At 35.5% G+C, this 13047-nt stretch overlaps 1 protein-coding gene and 1 long non-coding RNA gene across 5 annotated transcripts in view; both read left to right on the forward strand.

The window, feature by feature from the left end:
* Poc1b (POC1 centriolar protein B) overlaps nt 1–13047 on the forward strand; it is a 90264-nt gene that overhangs the window by 63431 nt on the left and 13786 nt on the right. The window lies entirely within an intron of this gene.
* On the forward strand, nt 172–7530 carry LOC125617149. Its single transcript, XR_007348031.1, has 3 exons — nt 172–183; nt 635–638; nt 5697–7530. It is a non-coding gene; the product is annotated as an uncharacterized LOC125617149 (long non-coding RNA).

Raw genomic sequence — 13047 nt, forward strand, 5'->3', positions numbered from 1 at the left:
CTAAATTTAGAAATATACATTCTGAAGATAATGATTTAATAAAATTTCCGAATGTTACATAATTAAAATAATTCATTATTTTTTAAATAGAATTGTAAATTTTTTATTAAGATCAAGGGAAGACAATTGTGTGCTTTGGAATATCGGTTGAAATCTGAGAAATTTAAGAAATGTGCTCTTCCTGTTTTGTACTTTTAGAAAATTCTATATAATTTTTGTACATTTGAGTAGCTGATAAAATTACTAAAAGAAATTTAAGATGTTAACACTATTTTAATTTTATTTTGTTCTTTCCTTTTATAGAAATTATTTCTATAAAGTGCTTTGTGAATTACAACAGTAATAAATACATGGCTGTTTATACATTTGTGGCACTGATGTATTAAGGGTCCTAGCCTTCTCAACTCGCCTGTGGGAAAAGTAATCTATGTCTCATATACAATTCAATGACATAAGAAAATTTAAGCATATGATTATCTCTAAAAATATTTTTTAATTGAGTATGTGGACAGGCTTACCACATAGAATAGGGGGAAAAGTTTTAATTTTAAAATAAACTGTTACTCATAACAAGTGTATTTGAAACTGTTGATTTAGAGAACAGATATTATATTATGAATATTTAATTGTTAAGATCTGTTTCTCTCTGCTAAGTGCTATGATTATTTTTATGTATTTATTAGTCAAAGGAAATGACAGTCACAGGTTTTACATCCCTATGACCATGTTTGTGAATATATTTGCTTATTTTTAGTTTCTACTTTAGCACTCTTTCCAGGCGGTTCTCTTGGCAACAGTAATATTGCTTCTGCCTGTCGTGCGTTTTGTGCTTAATTGCTCTTTCGTTCTATCTCCCCACTACTACCCATTATATCTTTCATACAATGGCTCTTGCTATTCTGTCCAACCATTAACTCAGGTAATTTTTTTTACTGTATTTTTAGTCAATTTTCCCTGAATGTAAGGAAAATGGCAATTTTTAAGGATTTAAACATTTTTTTAAAGGGGGAAAAAAGGATGTACTAAAAATTTGTATATCCCCTCTTGCCGCCATTCTTTCCTGAACTGTTTTCCACCCCAGGGGAGGAGATTTGTATTTTACCACAATAGCTGGCATTTGCTTATTTCCTCTGTTTCTTATATACCTAGCACAAAAGAATCTAGAGTACTCATAGACTGCTACATGGAGATTGGGGCCAACCAGCTGGTTAGACTGGAAAGACTGTACATAGGGAATCAATTACTCTTCTGCCCATTACACTTTCGACCCCAAGTAGTGTATCTTGGCAAAATTAGAAATACACTCAGAATGCTACCAAGAGATGAGCTGGGTTTCTATAGGAGCAAAGCTCAGGACATGGACTTTGTGGTGTCAGCATCATGAAGGAAAGTGACTCAGCCTAAGTCAGGGGCCAGCTCAGTGGACACTGCTCACTTGTGAAAAACGAACATGCCAGACTCTAGGTCAGAGTGGGGGTGGGGAGACTGTGAGTGGGCTAATGTAATTTGCAAAAGCCATCATGAAGGCTCATCTGGTATATCGAGAATATAAATTGAAGGACTGACTAATAATCACTAGAGTGCATCAGGTGGGCTCAGAAAAAGGTTCCCTGTGAGAGGGGATAAGCTGAGATCTAAAACCTTGCTACTCCAAATGTGACCTGTGGACAGTTTGCTAAAGCACCACTTGGAAACTTAGTAAAAAATGTAGATTTTCAAGTCCCACACCCGACCCAACCACAAGATACCTGCATTTTGTAAGATCCCCAGGTGATTCATGTATATTAAAGTTAGAAGAAGTGCTAATCTCAAGCTTCCATAGTGTTGAAATAAGAGGATTAGAAAGTTCTCATTAGAGAAGCCAGGCATGCAAAGACTGTACTGCTTGGCATGGTCTAGGAATTGGGCCCAGGGATGGACAGGACATTATAGTGAGCCAGCCTGGAAAAGCTTGTAGCGACCAGGCATACAGGCCTTTTAACCATTTGGTTCTTTTCAGCTTGAAAATATCTTCCCAGCAACAAAATAGACTAGTGGAAACCAGTTCAGAATTAAAGTCAGTAGTCCAGACAAAAACTGAAGATAACTGGAATTAGGATTATTTTAGTGGAGATCAAGAGAATGGAATTCATTTAACAGATATATAAGTGGTATAATAAGATCTGTAATGAGTTGGAGGAAAAGGAGGATTATTAAGGATAATTCTTAAATTTCTACCTTGGACAATGATGTGCCATTCACATCAATGTAGGTGGTTTCCAAAATTTCCCATCGTGAGTTTCAATTTCAAACTCATGTTGAGTTTGATATGTCTTTGAAATATCCAGGAATACATAGCAGGTATGTCACAATGCACACATATCTGGAGCTTAAGGGAAAGATCTAGACTGAAAAAAAAAAAAAAAGTGAGAGTATTCTGCAGGTATGTGGTAATGAAAGCACCAGGCTTAGATGAGATTGAGAGTACAGGGTAAGAAAGAGGATTTAGCAACATAAATGATATATGTCTCATGAAATAGATACAATTAACCTCAATCTGACTGTACATTGTACACATGCATTGAAATGCTACACAAATGTGTGCATTTGCTATGTGTCATCTAAAAATATGTATATTAATAAAATTATTTTTAAAAAATATTTAGGATTGGACCTGGAGGAATTTAAATAAAACAGTATGATGAAACAGGATAAGTTTTCAAAGGAGTCAGAGAAAGGATAGGAGGAAGCTGGGAAACCAGAGAGCATGGTGTCATGGCAGCCAAGGGAGAAGGAATGGTAAAAGTCAACATGACTCAAAGTCCAGAGAAGGATTGAAAAACTCTTGTTGAATTTAGCCAAGATTATTAGTAACTTTTTGTTTGGTTGTTTGTTTCTGGGACAGTACTAGAGATTGAACTCAGGAGCATTCTACTTATGAGCTATATCCCCAGCTGTTTATTTTGTTTTGAGACAGGGACTCTTTAAGTTGTCCAAGCTTGCTGTGAACTTGTGATCCTCCTTCTTCAGCCTTGGGAATAGCTGGGCTTATAGGCAAGTGTCCCCAGCATTAGCTATTGGTAATCTTAAAAAAAAAAAGAAGAAGAAGAAAGGAAATTTTTTTTTTTTACTTTTTACTTTCAAGTGAACACAATATCTTTATTTTATTTCTATGTGGTACTGAGGATCAAATCCAGTGCCTCATGCTTGCTAAATGAGCACTCTACCACCGAGCTAAAAACCCTGCCCTATTGGTAACCTTTTGAAGGGAGAAGGGGTGAGCTAAGGAATCAGCTAGAATAAATAAATCCAGTAATAGTGATATGTGCTTAAATTGCTATGAGACTAATTAGTGGAGTAATTAAATAAGGAAAAGGTGTGATGTGTTTGTGGGTACATGCATGAGCCCTGGAGAATAGGGTGAGGGACAGAAAGCATCCCAGACCTCACTGGTCTGGTACAAAAGCTGATTCTGTAAGAATTTGCCTGTAATGAGGGGAACAGAAAGCATTCAGAAAGTGCAAAGACAAAGAGAGGGGAATGAACGCAGAGAACCGTGGACATTTCCTGTTGGCCCCAGCACTCAGTGGAGTTAATGAATAGCAAGAGATGAGACAGGAGAGAGAAGATGAGGATGAAACATGAATATCTTGAATGCCATTTGAAGGTGTTTGGATTCACCTTAAGAACTTTGGGAAAACCTGAGAAGGATTTTAAACCAGGAACATGACAAGGAAATTTGGATTTCTGAACAATTACTCTAGTGAAAAAGAAGGGTTTGAAGGAAGGAGACCAGAGAAGTAGAGAATTAGAATATTGTGGTAATAATCTAGATACAAAGTAGTAAGTGCCTGATCTAGAATAACATAGGAAATGAGATAATGAAGAGAAAGTTCATAAGTTGTTTTCTGATTACACATGGGAGGAGAAGTAAGAGTCTAGAAGATGCCCCAAATTTGGGGCTGCTAGTAGATAATGGCACAATTTGCTAACACAGAAGAGACAAGGTGAGCCGGGCATAGTGGCACACACCTATAATGCCAGCAGATTGGGAGGCTGAGGCAGGGGGATCACAAGTTCAAAGCCAACCTCAGCAATTTAACAAGAACCCTGTCTGTAAATAAAATATATTTTTAAAAAGGCTAAGAATGTGGTTTAGTGGTTAAGCACCTCTGAGTTCAGTTTCAGGTACCCCAAAAAAAAGAAAGAAAGTGACAGAGAAAAAGACTAGGCTTGGATATGAGCTTCTAGTTGGACATTAGAGAGTTAAGAATCTTTATATGATCAGTCAGGTCATTGGGTCCCAAATGATGACCCCTAAACTCCACAGTAAATGAAATGATTATGATAAACATTATTTTCATCTTATTTATCAGGAAGATCATTAGATGACTGCTTATTTGAATAATACTGATAACTTGATAAATCGTGGGACTGAAATATGAAATAGAAAGAAATTCCTTATGTTTACCGGCTGTGCATAATGAACATGCTTTGGTTGTGTCGTGACTTCCTCGTTGAAACTTCCTGCTTACTCATCTGAGTTTGAGCATGAAGATAAATTGTCATAATTCTATAGCTTTCATGTTCGAATTCTTTCTGACTCCTGGCATCTGTGAAAAGTATTCTTTGAGGTTTATATTTAGTATTTAAATGTCATTTTTCCCTGAGCTGTTTTCCCCCATGGTAATTGTTAAGAAAATAGTCTTTTTTAAAAATAGCCAAAGTCATTATTTTTATTGTCTTTGGTTTCACCAGCAAAATAAGAAAGGAAAAGAACACATCCTTTTACATACAAAAAGCTTTTGAGGCAGGAGAATCCCAAGTTCAAGGCCAACCTAAGCAACTTAGACATGGTCTCAAAATAGAATGTAAAGGTCTAGGGATGTAGTTTAGTAGGAGAGTACTTGCATAGTATGTTTGAGGCCCTGTGTTCATTATCCAGTACCCCCACCCCTTCAAACATACACATAAAGTATGGAGGGAAAATTTCTCTCTATTAAGGAGCATAGTGTTATTATTTGATTTTCAGTTATATGATGATACTCTACTCATAAGCCATTTAAGAATTCCGTTTTTTTCTGGAGACTTTTATGCCATAGTTTTTCAACTGTGTCCTGTTATATGATCTTTAGTCTTTATCAAAGGATTAAACATTTGAGATAAAATTTATATATCTAACTGCTCAATGTTAGATTGACTTTCTTTGCAATTATCAGAAAATCATTTTTCATTCATTAAGATGATGGAACCAAAATTTCTATATAAATATTTGAATTTTGCCTGCTAAGTTTCTTTTTCCAAAGTGTTATAAACATTTTTTTTAGTTAGCTGCCTGGAAATTGAAATCATTTACTCTTTTTCAAATTACATTTGAAAAATGTCTGGGTTTTTTGTTGTTGTTGTTTGGGGTTTGTTAACAGCAGTTTTCATTTTAAACATATACTTAGAATACTATTTATGACTCAGAATTTATTAAGTATAGTTCTTCTATTTAATTAAATTCCTATCTGCCTTTAAATAGCTTAGTATTTAATTCAAGAAACTGAATATATATATAAATAAAATGTATTTTGACCTGCCAATGTGGTAGGTGTTTTTTATATATACAGTAGAGAAATTTTAAGTGTGTGCTAAGGCACATGGAAGACTGATTTATTTGCACACGATACTGAGATTTTTTTTTTTTTTCCAAGAACAGCTCTCAAATCTCAAAGTGAAGATCCAAATGTGAAGTTTACTAATGCACTACTGAAGTTTAAATCTGTGGCACAATCATTGTAAACATGGGTTTTGTCTGTTTCCCAAAATTGATTTTTGCCTTCTGATCTGTAATTACTGGAAAACTATTCCCATTTTTGCCAAACTTAATTTCTGAGTTTTCGTACATAAGTCATTATTCAAATTTAAAATGACTCTAATTTTAATGCCAACAAAATTGGTTGTAGTCAAATTTCAAAGTAATAATAATAATTTGCCCCCCCTTTTAAAAATACACATATATATATATGAAAGATTTTTAAAATGTGGAACCTAATAGATATAGAAACATCTTTAAAGCAAGAGTTTTATTTATTACACTGTGTAAGCCTTATGTAGATACTTAGCATGTCATCAGCATGTCTGAAGTTATGACTCTCAACAGGTCAGAGTATTTTGACTTTCAGTGCAGGGGAAGGAGGACAAGATGTGATGATACTGATGATGATGATGATGGGTAATGAAATGCCAATTGTAGATTAAATCATTACCTACCTTCTGACAACAATCATGCAATGTAACCCAATATTATTATCTCCATTTTACAAAAAGGAAACTGAAGCTTAGGTCAAGTAATGGGTCCCAGGTCGTACTCTTAATACATCAAAGAGAAAGGGTTTAAGCAAAGTCTGAGTGACTTGATGTCCCATTTATACAACCTTCATATTATATAATGTCACAGATAATACAGATAATCATGCTATCTATACAGATAATCATAGCATAAATGCAAGTAAGAATTAATATTTGCTTTAACAAGCAAAACTGAATTGTAATAGAGATTTGGAGGAGGGGTAAATTTCATCTATTTTATAAAGATGAAGAAAGACATCATTGTTTTATAGATATAAATTGAAGTCAACTAAGATAATATAAAGTGTGTATAATGAATCCACATAGAAAGCTTTGGCTCTCTGGATTTTAAATGACTTAATGAATAATAGACAGAAGACTGACTCGATACCAAGCTGTGAATGCACTTTACTGTTACTCCATAACCACAGTTATCATTAATCCTGCTAGAATGTTCACATTATGCACGATGATGAACAGAACAATAAACAAATGTTATGTTTGTCCTCTAAAGGATGATCTATACAGCTTGCCAGCTTTTTGAATGTATCTTTGTTAAGTAATTGGATAAATTTATGCCTTAAAGCTGCCTCTTTGTAGTATTAAAATAAGTACAAGAAGGAAGTTGAAGTCTTAAGCAAGCAAAGCATGATTTGCTTTCTCCAAATAATTTTTAAAAATTAAATCATGACCTTTAACACACAGCTCTCTTCTTTTGAACTTGGAACTTGAAGAGTTTTGAGGAACAGAAAATAGGACCTTTAAGAAAGGCTAAGGAATAATACTAAAGAATAAGCAAGCATGGAAAATAATTTTCAAAAATGTATTCTAAGTAACTCTTCTGATTGTGTGGTAAGTTTATGTCTCATAAAAATGAAGACAGGTGGATGGTGGAGAGAAAGAACATCCCCTCCCTCCTGTGATTGTCCTTTAGTACCTCTACCTCCTGCACATTCTGCTCAAGGTAGGAAAATTCTGGGTTAATAGGGTAGCCTGGCTTGGGCAAGCTCTTAAGTGATCGGTTGGTTCTGTTTACGAGGCTAAAAGTTCAGGGGTCTGAAGTCATTCTTCAGTCAGAAAGCCTTTTCAATGAGAGCTGGGTGCAGTGTTGCTGCCTGTAATTCTAGCAACTCAGGAGATTGAGCAGGAGGATCATAAGTTTGAGGCCAGCCACTAGCAAATTAGCGAAGCCCTAAGCAACTTAGTGAGATCCTGTCATAAAATAAAAAGGACTGGGATGTGGCTCAGTGTTTAAGTGTCTCTGAGTTCAATCCCCAGGTACGAAAGGAAAAAATTAAAAAGCCTTTGCAGCAACACAGCATCCTTTTGAAATACAAATTTTGAGCCATGTGTGGTGGGACAAACCTGTAATCTCAGCTGAGGAGGCTGAGGATCTCAAGTTCGAGGTCAGCCTAGGCAACTTAGTGAGATTTTGTCTCAAAATAAAAAGGGCTGGAAATGTACCTCAGTGGTAAAGTGCTCCTAGGTTCAATTCCTAGTACCAAAAAAAAAAAAAACACAAAAAAAACCTGACAGTTATGGAGGACCTTCTTTGACTATTCACTTGGTTGACTTTCTAGCATAAAAAACTGGTGATAGAATGTTAGATTTTGCAGCACATATATTGAAATTGAGATGTAGAAGATACCAGAGTGTCAGGATAACATGGAATTTATCAAGTAGTCAATGTTTTTGGAGCTGTTTTTATAGATAGGCTTGGCATCATAAAATTGTTACTTCTTAGAAGTCTATAAATTTGAGAAAATACCAATAAGCATCCCAGTAATATGTTTAATGAAACTTAAAACTTAAAAAGTTAATTGTATAACTTACTTGACAAAGTAAAGAACAACAACCAAAAAAAAATATATATATATATATATCCAGGGTAGTTCTGAAGGTTGAAGACTCCTTAAGCTCCAGGTATGATATTGCAAAGAGAAAGTAAGAATCCATGACTGAAGGCATGTAACAGAACCACACAGGTATGGACAGTTGCTGTGTAGAAGGTGACTGCAGATCCGTAGAGAAGGACCAAATGCACTATTCCTTGATTGTTGCTGTGACAATCATCCATTTAAAAATAACAATAAATTAAAATTCTATTCTTTGCGGTACTTTTAGCCAGAAACAAAAAAATCAATATCTGATAGGGTAAAGCCTTAAATGTGAAAAGTAATACTTTAAAGTCTCAAAAAAAAAAAAAAAAGACAATGTGAATTCTGGGTATGCAAAGGTTTCTTTTAAAAGAAATACAAATTACACAAATCATAAAGGAAATGTTTGATAAGTTTGGCTACATTAAAAACAAAACTTATACTTTAAAAACTCATAAATAACAGTGAAAACAAACCACAGAGGAGGGAATGTATCATACACATAAAGAACAAGTATCAGTGTCCAGAATATATAGAAAACTCTCAAATTAGAAATGAGAGAAATAGAGCAATTGAAACATGGGTGGGAGATTTAAGTAGGCAATTTACAGAATAATTACCAATATTCACATAAAATATGTTCAAGTTACTGGTAATCTAAGAAATGCACAATGAAATTCAAGCCATTAGGTGGGGTTTTCTGCCCATAATTTTTGTAAAATTTAATGTGTAATACTCAATTATTTCTGACTTTGTAGATAAAAGTGACTTCTGCTAGTGGAAGGTTACCTTGGGTTTATACTTCTCTCCAAATACTATGTTATTAATATTTTTTTGTATGTGGATGGCTCAGCTCATGCAGGACAGTCAATTGAATTCAGTTCAACAAATGCTGTTGAGCAATACTTATAAAAACTATAATTTAGCTATTCCACACTAGCAAGAAGTCTCATACCAAGACATTTACAAAAGTGCTCACTATAGCAGTCATTGTTAATTAACAGTAGAAGGGATAGTTTGTGGAATATTCAGAAGAATACTATTTTGGCAATATAAGTAAGTAAACTAGAATCCTATGCATCACCGTGGGACAAATCTAACACTGTTGATTAAAAGAAAATACCAAAAGGTTCTACTATAATATGATTTTATGTAAAGTTCTAATGAAAGCAAAATCAGCTCCTTAGGTGTAGACTCAAAAAGACATTCAGTTGAATTTCCTGATCTGATGTTTGTGTTTTTCTCACAATATTCCTGACAAGTGACTATCCCTAGGCTATTAGAATCATCCATGATGAGAAACTCACTTTGAGTAGAAGGGTCAAGACCACTCTTAGATAGACTCGTCAGCCTTTTGTCTGTTTTGTTCTCTACTTACAGAATGAAAGCAAATCTAGAAATGTTGATTGTAAACAAAACTGATATATTCTAATTCGTTTATTAAAGATATATCTGAAGTTCAAGTCACTGGTTGTCTTTACAAGTGAAATGCTTTCTTTTGCCTTCACATTTGTTGGAAAAATCATTGTGTTATTCCACCAGAAGCCATCAAATATGCTGTTAGCAGTCAAAAATCATGAAGTGATCTGTAGTTAGGTAATAGATGTATGCATTGCTCTGTCATTGTGCTCCAAGCCATTAAGGATAGGAATTACTAGCAGAGAGTAGCATTGGCTTTACCTTGGGTTTATACTTCTCTCCAAATACTATGTTATTAATATTTTTTTTGTATGTGGATGGCTCAGCTCATACAGGACAGTCAATTGAATTCAGTTCAACAAATGCTGTGAACTGAACTGTCTCATATACTATGCTAGACACCTGAGAACAAAGATGATAAAGTTATGACTCTGTCCTTCAAAAGGGGTTCACAATCTGCTAGGAACTACCAACATGTAGACACAAATACAGCAAGAAGTGACAAACGTTCTACTCATGGCATGAACAAAGTGAAGTGGCACCAGTGATTAATTCTGACTTACCGGTCCAGACAGTGGGTGGGTGGGAAGATTAGAAGGAAGAGAGGAGAAAAAGGAATAAATATATAATGGGTGAATTTTGAGAATACAGAGAAATAATTGAGTACCACAATATGTTGAATGTTCCTTTGCTAATTACATAAGTAATAATAGTTTGGACTGCAAATCTTCACTGCATCCCAGTCATCAATTGTCTGTTTTGCTTGCTCAGCAGTGACAGAGATGTGGCAGGTGCTGGGAGGGAATCTAGCTCTGCTCTATCTTGGTTCTCTCCCACAGTATAGAATCCTTTGAGGGCAGGCAAGATACCACACTCACAAGTACAACTGGTAGGTGCTCCCTGTGAAGTAGGTGCTCAGTGAACGTGTACTCAAAAATAGAAAAAAAATGAATACTAGCAACTTTAAAATAGGACCGACTCATTTGCTGGAATTCTGTCAGCCCAAAGTGTTAAACACCAGTAACTTTTTTATGAGTGTAGTGATATCACTATAGTATAGTGATATAGTGGCATAATTTTATTAGAATAGTGAAACTTCCCCAAGTCATGCCTCTCACTCTTCCCCTGTACAAACAATGCAAAGGCAGGGTTAGTTGGTGGGAAAGAATCTGCTTACATGCAGGTCTCAGTACCTTTGAGAGACAGAAAGGCAAATATGTCGGCTGACTGATACTGTCAGTTGGAGATCTGGTACTGGTTTTCTCAGTCTTTACCGTTCTCTATCTTTTGTTCATCTCCATAAGTCATTTGATAGCAATGTATTTGCTGGCTGATCCCAAACAAGAAGTTTATTGTTTAGGCTGTTAGAACTCTTTAATCGTTTAGACAGTCTATGGTCTTAAGTCATTTGCCCCCATTTTCATTTTGCCCTTTCTTCACTAACCACCTTGACTACAAACCACCAGAGATTAAAGATTGATTTGTTAATTAGGTTGAGTCCTTTTCCCACGAAGGGCTGGAGCTGTGATTTCAGTATGACCCATGATATTTGTGGCCATGCATGTATGTACTTAGGTATATTGTGATATGTGTTAAAAAGTAAATAAAACTCTTTGGTTATAGAGAATTTGGTTTTCATCTGTGAGAACAGTGATAAAAACCTGCATGTAAAAGACTTTCAAGTTTCTTTTAAGTACTAGACATGATACTAGCTCCAAGGGATATAGTGGTGAGAGTAGTAGACATGGTACATCCTACTATAAAAGACAGTAAACAAAGAACAGATATATAAATGTAAATTCTGATCGATCGGTTAATGAGGAAATCATCAGGATGCCCAGCTAGCAAACAGAAAGTCCAGCTTTATTAGAGTAGACAAGATGACTTTTCTGAAAATGTGACAGTTATGCTGAAATATGGAGGCTACAAAGGGCTCAGCCACGCTAGGGTAGCAGAGATGTTCATTGTAGACAGAGCAGAAGCAAGGAAGAAAGAAAAGTTTGTTCTTTCAGCAGAAATTATTTACTCTGGGGTGAGAACGTGTGTGCATGGGCAACCATATATTGTCCCCAGTGAATGAGGTGCTTTTCCAGGATCAGGAATGCAGGCTATGATCATGAGAGAGGAATTCCTAGTGAGTCCTTTGTGTTTCTATACTTACCTTTACATTGCTATTGCTTTCATCCCAGTCTTTGCTGTCAGCCCAGGGGCTGGGGGCCCATGTACATAAACATAAGGGCTGTATGTCTCTTCCCAGATCCACTGCTCAGGGTATGAATAGATGGTAGGTCATAGATGCTTGTGAGTACAGATAATGAATAGCATTAAACGTCCTCTACAGTAGCTTATTCTTGCATAACCCTTTAATTCATACCCTAAAAGTCATTCTCTCTCAGGTATTTTAGATTAATAGTCTAACAAAAAATTGTCAAGCATATCCCAGCAATGGACAACTTAGGAGAACAGAGCACAGCTCATTCAAGACTAAAATAGTTTTTCAAGACAAATGTAACGGGGCTTGGTGGCTCAGGTTTGTAATCCCAGCAACTTGAGAAACTAAGGAAGGAGGATCACAAGTTCGAGCCCAACCAGCCTCAGCAATTTACCAAAGACCTAAAGCAACTTAGTGAAACCCTTTCTCAAAAAATAAAAACAACTGGGGATATAGCTCAGTGGTAAAGTATCCCTGGGATTTAATCCCCAGTACCAAAAAGTAATTAATTAATTAAAATAAAATATAGAAGTTCATAAATCTCTGTGGGAGAAAATTAAACAAGTTCCCAAGTAACTGATGGCTCTAGAGTATAAGCTTCAGGAAATGGGGTCTTGCATAATGTTATCCACTGTGGGCTCCTCCCACTATAATCGTGCCTGGCAGAGAAATATTTGTTGAGTGAACAAGTGAAGAAGACCCTGAAGAGATACTCTTAGCCAACTGGGAGTACAAAAATGTGTTTTTTTTTTTTTTTTTTTTTTTTTTTGCACATTTTTCCCATGTATTTCACTGATACTAGTATTTGCTGGTCAAATAAATTTGGGAAGTTCTTATTACACTATTACTGTCCTAGAGATTTACTATTGCAAATTAGCACATTATTTTCAGAGAAATCCCACTAGAAACCAACCTTCCTTCCTTCCTTCCTTTTTGGTACTGGGGATTGAACCCAGGGGTGCTTAACTACTGAGCTACATCCCTAGCCATTTTTTATTTTTTATTTTTTTTTTTTTATTTTATTTTTTTTAATTTTTTATTGTGGGTTGTTCAAAACATTACAAATTTCTTGACATAACATATTCGACACTTTGATTCAAGTGGGTTATGAACTCCCACCTTCACCCCATACACAGATTGCAGAATCACATCAGTTACACATCCATTGATTTACAAATTGCCGTCCTAGTGTCTGTTGTGCTCCGCTGCCTTTCCCATCCTCCACCC

Source organism: Marmota marmota, unplaced genomic scaffold, assembly GCF_001458135.2.
Source record: "Marmota marmota marmota unplaced genomic scaffold, marMar, whole genome shotgun sequence".
NCBI classification, from domain to species: domain Eukaryota; kingdom Metazoa; phylum Chordata; class Mammalia; order Rodentia; family Sciuridae; genus Marmota; species Marmota marmota.